Source organism: Sinocyclocheilus anshuiensis, unplaced genomic scaffold (genome assembly GCF_001515605.1).
Source record: "Sinocyclocheilus anshuiensis isolate Anshui unplaced genomic scaffold, SAMN03320099.WGS_v1.1 scaffold3649, whole genome shotgun sequence".
Lineage (NCBI taxonomy): Eukaryota > Metazoa > Chordata > Actinopteri > Cypriniformes > Cyprinidae > Sinocyclocheilus > Sinocyclocheilus anshuiensis.
In genome coordinates, this window is record NW_015556008.1 from 39,772 (window position 1) to 46,148 (window position 6,377).

The following is a 6,377-nucleotide window of genomic DNA, read 5'->3' on the forward strand; positions in this document are numbered from 1 at the left end:
TGGAACATGATCTTTACTTAATATCCTAATGATTTTTGGCATAAAAGAAAAATTGATCATTTTGACCCATACAATGTTTTTTTGGCTATTGCTACAAATATACACCAGCGACTTATGACTGGTTTTGTGCTCCAGGGTCACAAATGTAAACTAAATTCTAAAATGTAAAAAAAAAAAAAAAAAAGTATGTTTTTGTTTTTTAATTGTTAAGGCCTCCATATATTATTATTATTGTTGTTGCTGTTGCTATTATTATTATGACTTTTATTATTGTTATTGTTTTGTTATTATTACTATTGTTATTATTAATCTGGAAATTATTATGAAATCTGCCATTCAAACTGAAACTATCTGGTTTTAAAATAAAATCACACTATGAAAAAGTCAATAGTAACTTTTTCAAACATGAAGAATATGGGTAACCAAACAGCTGCTGCACTGACTTTTAGTATGGGGGAAAATACATTGAGAACCAGAAACTGACAGAAAACTTCCCACATTCTTCAAAATAACTTTTCATATTCATTGGAAGAAATGTATACAGGTTTGAACAACTTGGAGGTGAGTAAATTATGACAGTCTTTTCCTTTTTGAGGCAAACTATTAATGACCAAACACGTATCATAATAATGTTTTACATTTTTACACCATAATAGTTGTTTGTTTATACATATTTTGAGTAAATATTTATTTTAAATGATTGTTTATTAGCAATATATTCGTTTTGGCTGAGTTTGGAATAAAACCAGCTTTCTACTCATAATAGTTTTCTTCATTTCAATCTTAAAGCAGCTGTCAGATGTTAAATATTTAGCTATAGTCTATATCTTACTTTGTACTCTTTCACCCTTAATGCATTTGAATTAATGTGAACAGTAAAACCTGCATTTTTTTTTATTTGTTTGGTCATCAGATTTTCATCAAGTTTGGTCATCAGCCAATTTTAAGTGCTGTAACTTTTTAAACTTTTTGTCATCCTGATAGCAAACAGATTGGTGCAGCGTGGCATTGCAGCATCAGGAATATCAAATATTGGTGATGTGTCAATGTCTATAGACATTCTGTTGGTGAAAGTGCACTTGAAAGTGCAAAAAAAAAAAAAAAAACTTTCCATTGGAAAAACTTAATTCTCAAACATGGCACTCAAAATAACAAAAACAGTGTTCATAACAGTTTGGCTGAAACTGAAGTTAGCAGAATAATAATAATAATATTAAAACATTAAGAAAAACGTGGATAATGAAGTAATCTGATCCTCTGGGTTGGATGGGGCACTACATTCTCATAAAAGAATACAATGCACATACATCAGACACATTACCCATGCAAGACGAAAGATGTACAGTAGGTGGCGGTAATACTCCTAAGGAGTGATCAAAAACGCACCATATTGTTCACAACGATAAAAACATATAAAACACACATGAACAAAATAACTAAAAAAAATGCACACTGAGTCAAGCTGCTTATCTTTATTCAAGCTACTCTTTTTCTGGCTGTGTTAAAGCTTGTAGAGATTGCGAGATATGATTTGCAAAAGCTGTGTGGAGTTTTAACTGTTCCAACTTAATGACACCACAGACACCGGAATTAATGGCGTGAAATATAATTTATTAGGCAGCTCTGACAATAGATTTCTGTCTTTATTGAATATATCCAAAGCATCTCAAAAGAAGAAGAGAAGCAAATAAGCTGCAGATGAAAAGCTACATGATACTTTGACATCTGCATTTATTAAATATGTCATAAATGGTGGATTAAAGATGTTCTAAGCACAACAATGAAGACAAAATTTAAAATAAATACCAGATGTCCCACTAAAAAGTGTTAAGACTCTTTTTAGCTTCCCGAACTAGACATGCAAGCACAGAAACATGTACATGTAAAAAAAAAAAAAAAAATCTATTTTTCTTCATAATACAACTTAATTGTTGTAATATAATACAAACAATTCATAATAAAGCACAATGATTATTAAATTCATGAAGCAAAATGATCACATTTTGTGAAGATGCAGCATTGCACTTGAAAGAGCTGGATCTTTCGATTAATTTAGACATGATTTCATGATTTCAGACATTTGTTTTTTTTATGACTCAGCAGAGAATTACAATGAGTGAAACTTTTCCCACATGGATGGCAGTGATACGGCTTCTCTCCAGTGTGGATTCTCTCGTGTGCTTTCAAGGTTCCTGACTGATTGAAGCTCTTGTCACAGTGTGAACACTTGTAAGGTTTTTCTCCAGTGTGGATCCTCTGGTGCTGTTTCAATTCACCAGCTCTAATAAAGGTCTTCCCACAATAAAAGCACAAATGATTCTTCACACCGCTGTGTCTTTTCTGGTGTTGTGTTAAAAGACCCAGCTGACTGAAACTCTTTCCACACAAAGAACACAGGTGAGGCTTCACCTCTGAATGAACTTTCAGGTGGTTCTTCAGGGATTTTGCCCAAGAAAAGTTTTTACCACACTGATCACAGTTATATGGTCTTTCTCCAGAATGAGAGAGCGCATGTGATTTAAAAGACCTAACATGTGCAAAACTCTTCCCGCACTGATCACATGTGTGTGGCTTTTCTCCAGTGTGGATTCTCATGTGATAATCAAGGTGTGCTTTCTGTATGAAACTCTTCCCACATTGATCACATGTGTATGGCTTCTCTCCACTATGAAATCTCATGTGAAGTTTAAGGCTCGGTTTGTATGGGAAACTCTTCCCGCACTGATGACATGTGTGCAGCTTTTCTCCAGTGTGAATTTTCATGTGATCATTAAGGTTTCTTTTATGTCTGAAACTCTTTCCACACTGATCACATGTGTGAGGCTTCTCTCCAGTGTGAATTTTCATGTGATCATTAAGGTGTCCTTTATGTCTGAAACTCTTCCCACACTGAAGGCAGGTGAAAGATTTTTTGGATCTTTTCAGGGAAAAAATGTTCTCAGTATGTGAGTGACTCAAAGATTTGATATGATGATGTTTCTCCTCTGCTTCACTCAGGTCTTCAGTCTCTTTCTCATTCTCATTCTCTTTCATCAAGGCTAAAATGAAAGGGAAAGGCTTTAATTGGGTGTTGGGAGTAACGCATTACAAAAGTAAAGACATTACAGTAGTACATTACTTTTTGCTGTAACCAGGGGCAGTTCTAGACCCTTTTTAGGTGGGCTTCAGCCTATTATTTGTCTTATCAGCCCCCCTAAAAAACTATAATCAGCTGAACAATCAGGGTTACAAATTGAGTTCACTTTTGCATCTTCTTGAGCAAATACACACAATATTATGTCACAATGGCTGTCTTGACGAGTATCCAAGTAAACACTTTGTCTATGTCTTAAAGGGGTTATCAGATGCCCATTTTCCACAAGTTGATATGATTCTTTAGGGTCTTAATGAAAAGTCTATAACATACTTTGGTTAAAATCTCTCAATGGTAGTGTAAAAAACCCTTTTTACCCTGTCAAAATCAGCCCTGTTTTCAGCAAGCCAATCTAGTCCATGTTGCTTTAAATGCTAATGAGCTCTGCTGACCCCGCCCCTCTCTTCCGTGGGGTGACGAGCAGACTGTAAACTTCAGCCGCGAAACTTGCTAACTAGCATATATTAGGAAAGGCGATTTGCAAAGTGTGACGAGTGGCGCAGGTGTCGCTCGTTAGCAATTACTCCACCGGCCTCGCTCCGTTCCCACGGCTCTCGGCCCCGCCCCCACTCGTCACACAAAGATTCATAAAAAATAATGATTAAAAAACGAATAATTTGCAGAACAGATGCATTTAGGCAGATCGGGGATCAGCGCATTCCTTTCAGAAACTAAAGTAACGTTAATCCTTTGCGTCTTTAGCGGCTCAGATGTCAGGAGTAAATGACGACTGCTATGTTCATTATTACATCCAACAACAAAACTCCTCAATTGCTTAATCAGAGACGTTCTTGTCTTCTCCTGCACCGGAGTCGACACAATGGCGGACAGCTCACAGCTCACTCAGGGCGGGTCTAAGGTAAGATGGCCTTGTCAATCAACTATTGTGGGAGGGGCCTGTGCAGAATTGACAGGAATCTCAGAACAGCCTGATTTGAGAAAGGGGATTTTAAAATAGGTATTTAAAAAAAAATTTTAAAAAAACACTGGGTGGATTTTTATCATTATAGGGTGGATGTGTACACACTCTTCCAACACACATTTATGTTCAAACAACATGTAAAGTGAATTTTGCATCCAATGACCCCTTTAAACATAAACAGTTAAGAAAATATTGGATGCGTGTCAGTATAACGGATCCATGCATTTCTTATATTAGGCTAATAATGTTAATCAAACAACAAAAGAAAAACAGAGCATCACTCACTGCTCTTAACTAAGTAACTTCTGTAACTTTAATACGCAATTGTGTATATTTACTTCATACAGTAATACGGTTTTCATAAGCACAGTAAAATACAGTTTATTTAGGTAATAAGATATAATAAAATTATTTAGGTTTATTTGTATCATTGTATCTAATGGTCTCTCTAAGGGCTAAGCCCCCCTGAAGATGAAATTCTAGAACTTCCCCTGGCTGTAACGCAGTAATACAACTCATTACTAATAAAATTGGGGTAATATTATACTCGTTATAATCTCGGTAACACACGTTACAACAACATATTTTAACTCAAAATTAAATGGTGAATTTACCAACACCACAAAACAGCACCAGAGAAACTGCTTTCAGTTTCACTTGAAATTAATTAGTTTTGGCTTTTTAGCCACTCATATTTTTCATACTTGTTTTGTTCTCAATACCTTTACATTTAAAGTATTTGTGGTGGAGTGAGGAGAACTTAAATAGTCTATATAGTATTAAATGTACTATATAGACATCTATAGTCTATATAGTATCTATAGACTATTTAAATTCTCCTCACTCCACCACAAATACTTAGGCTAGCTTTTGTGTTTATTGTTTGTACATTAGGGCCTAAAACATTTCATATTTACCACTATCTATGAATGTAATTGCAGTTTGTGCTTGAAAGTAAAAGTAACTCAAAAGCAGTGTAACACATAACAATTCAGAGACAGTAATATTGAGATGCAACTAATTACTTTCAAAAGACAGAAATAATTTATATATAATTTATTACAATTTGGAAGTAACTTGCCCAACGCTGTAAATGAGAATGTGGTTCATTTACGCTCAATTCTAGCATTCTAACAAAGTTTATTTATTTGATACATTTTGTTTACTGTTTTTTTTATGATCGCCATGACAATTATTTCAATACTTTTATAAATTTTCCTAAACTCTTAACACAGCACAACATCTGTCTGTATAGGCTATACAATTAACACATGTATTGTTGCTTTGACATAAAATACATAGTTAACACAAATTTAAAATGCTAAAACTTATTTTACACACAAGCTCAACCAAGACCAAAACAATGGATTTTTACTGCCAAATTTACAAATGCTTTCACTCTGTATGTCAAGAACAGATAACATCATGATTTAAACCTAACTTATAGGCTAAAGTTAAAGTGAACAGCTGTTCATATTGTGAATTGAAACACAAATATATCCCGTTTTTTTATTCCCTTGCTAATGAGAAACAGCTGATTGAAGTTATGCAAATATATAAATTTCAGCTGATTCCCATCTAGGAAACACACTCAGGTGTTGAGGTTCTTTCAATCACATGACCATATGGTATACAGTAAAAGAGGACCTCTTTGGGCTGATCGTGTGTGGAAAAGTGCACTCCTGCATAAATGTGAGATTGGCTGTGACAATACCAAACGCCTTCTCTTGTTTTCAGAAGACCTGCACGAAAGACTGGTGCCAGAGGTAGAAAGGGGACAGGTGGGAAAGCCAATATATGTGATCACATGGGGCAATGTGGTATTCCACCATTCCCAATGCAGTCACATCCTTGTTTGACACCCATCCGAGGACGATGTCCCTTTTCCTTGCCCCTTACTCCCCTTTCCTCAACCCCATTGAGGAGTTTTTCTCAGCCTGGAGATGGAATTTTTTTTGACCATCGTCCACAGGACCAAATGTCCCTCCTGGATGAAATGGATGCTGCATGCCAATACATATCAGCTGAACACTGCCAGGGGTGGATAAGGCATACAAAAAGATTCTTCCCAAGATGCCTTGCCAGAGAAGATATCAGGTGTGATGTAGATGAGAACATGTGGCCAAATGCAGAAGACTGGGCAGTAGGGCTGCACGATTAATCGAATGCGAATGTCATGCGCATTTTGATAGTAATGCCGGTTCTGTAATCAGTGATGTAGATTGTGGCCAAATGCAGAAGACTGGGCAGTAGGGCTGCACGATTAATCGAATGCGAATGTCAAATGTCATCTTATCAGTAAAGCCGGTTCTGTAATCAGCG

The 6,377-nt window shown here is 35.8% G+C and overlaps 1 pseudogene; it reads right to left on the minus strand.

Moving 5' to 3' along the window:
• Positions 1-1,603: 1,603 nt before the first annotated feature.
• The window catches only part of LOC107676141 (gastrula zinc finger protein XlCGF57.1-like), an 18,731-nt pseudogene continuing 13,957 nt past the window's right edge, over positions 1,604-6,377 (minus strand).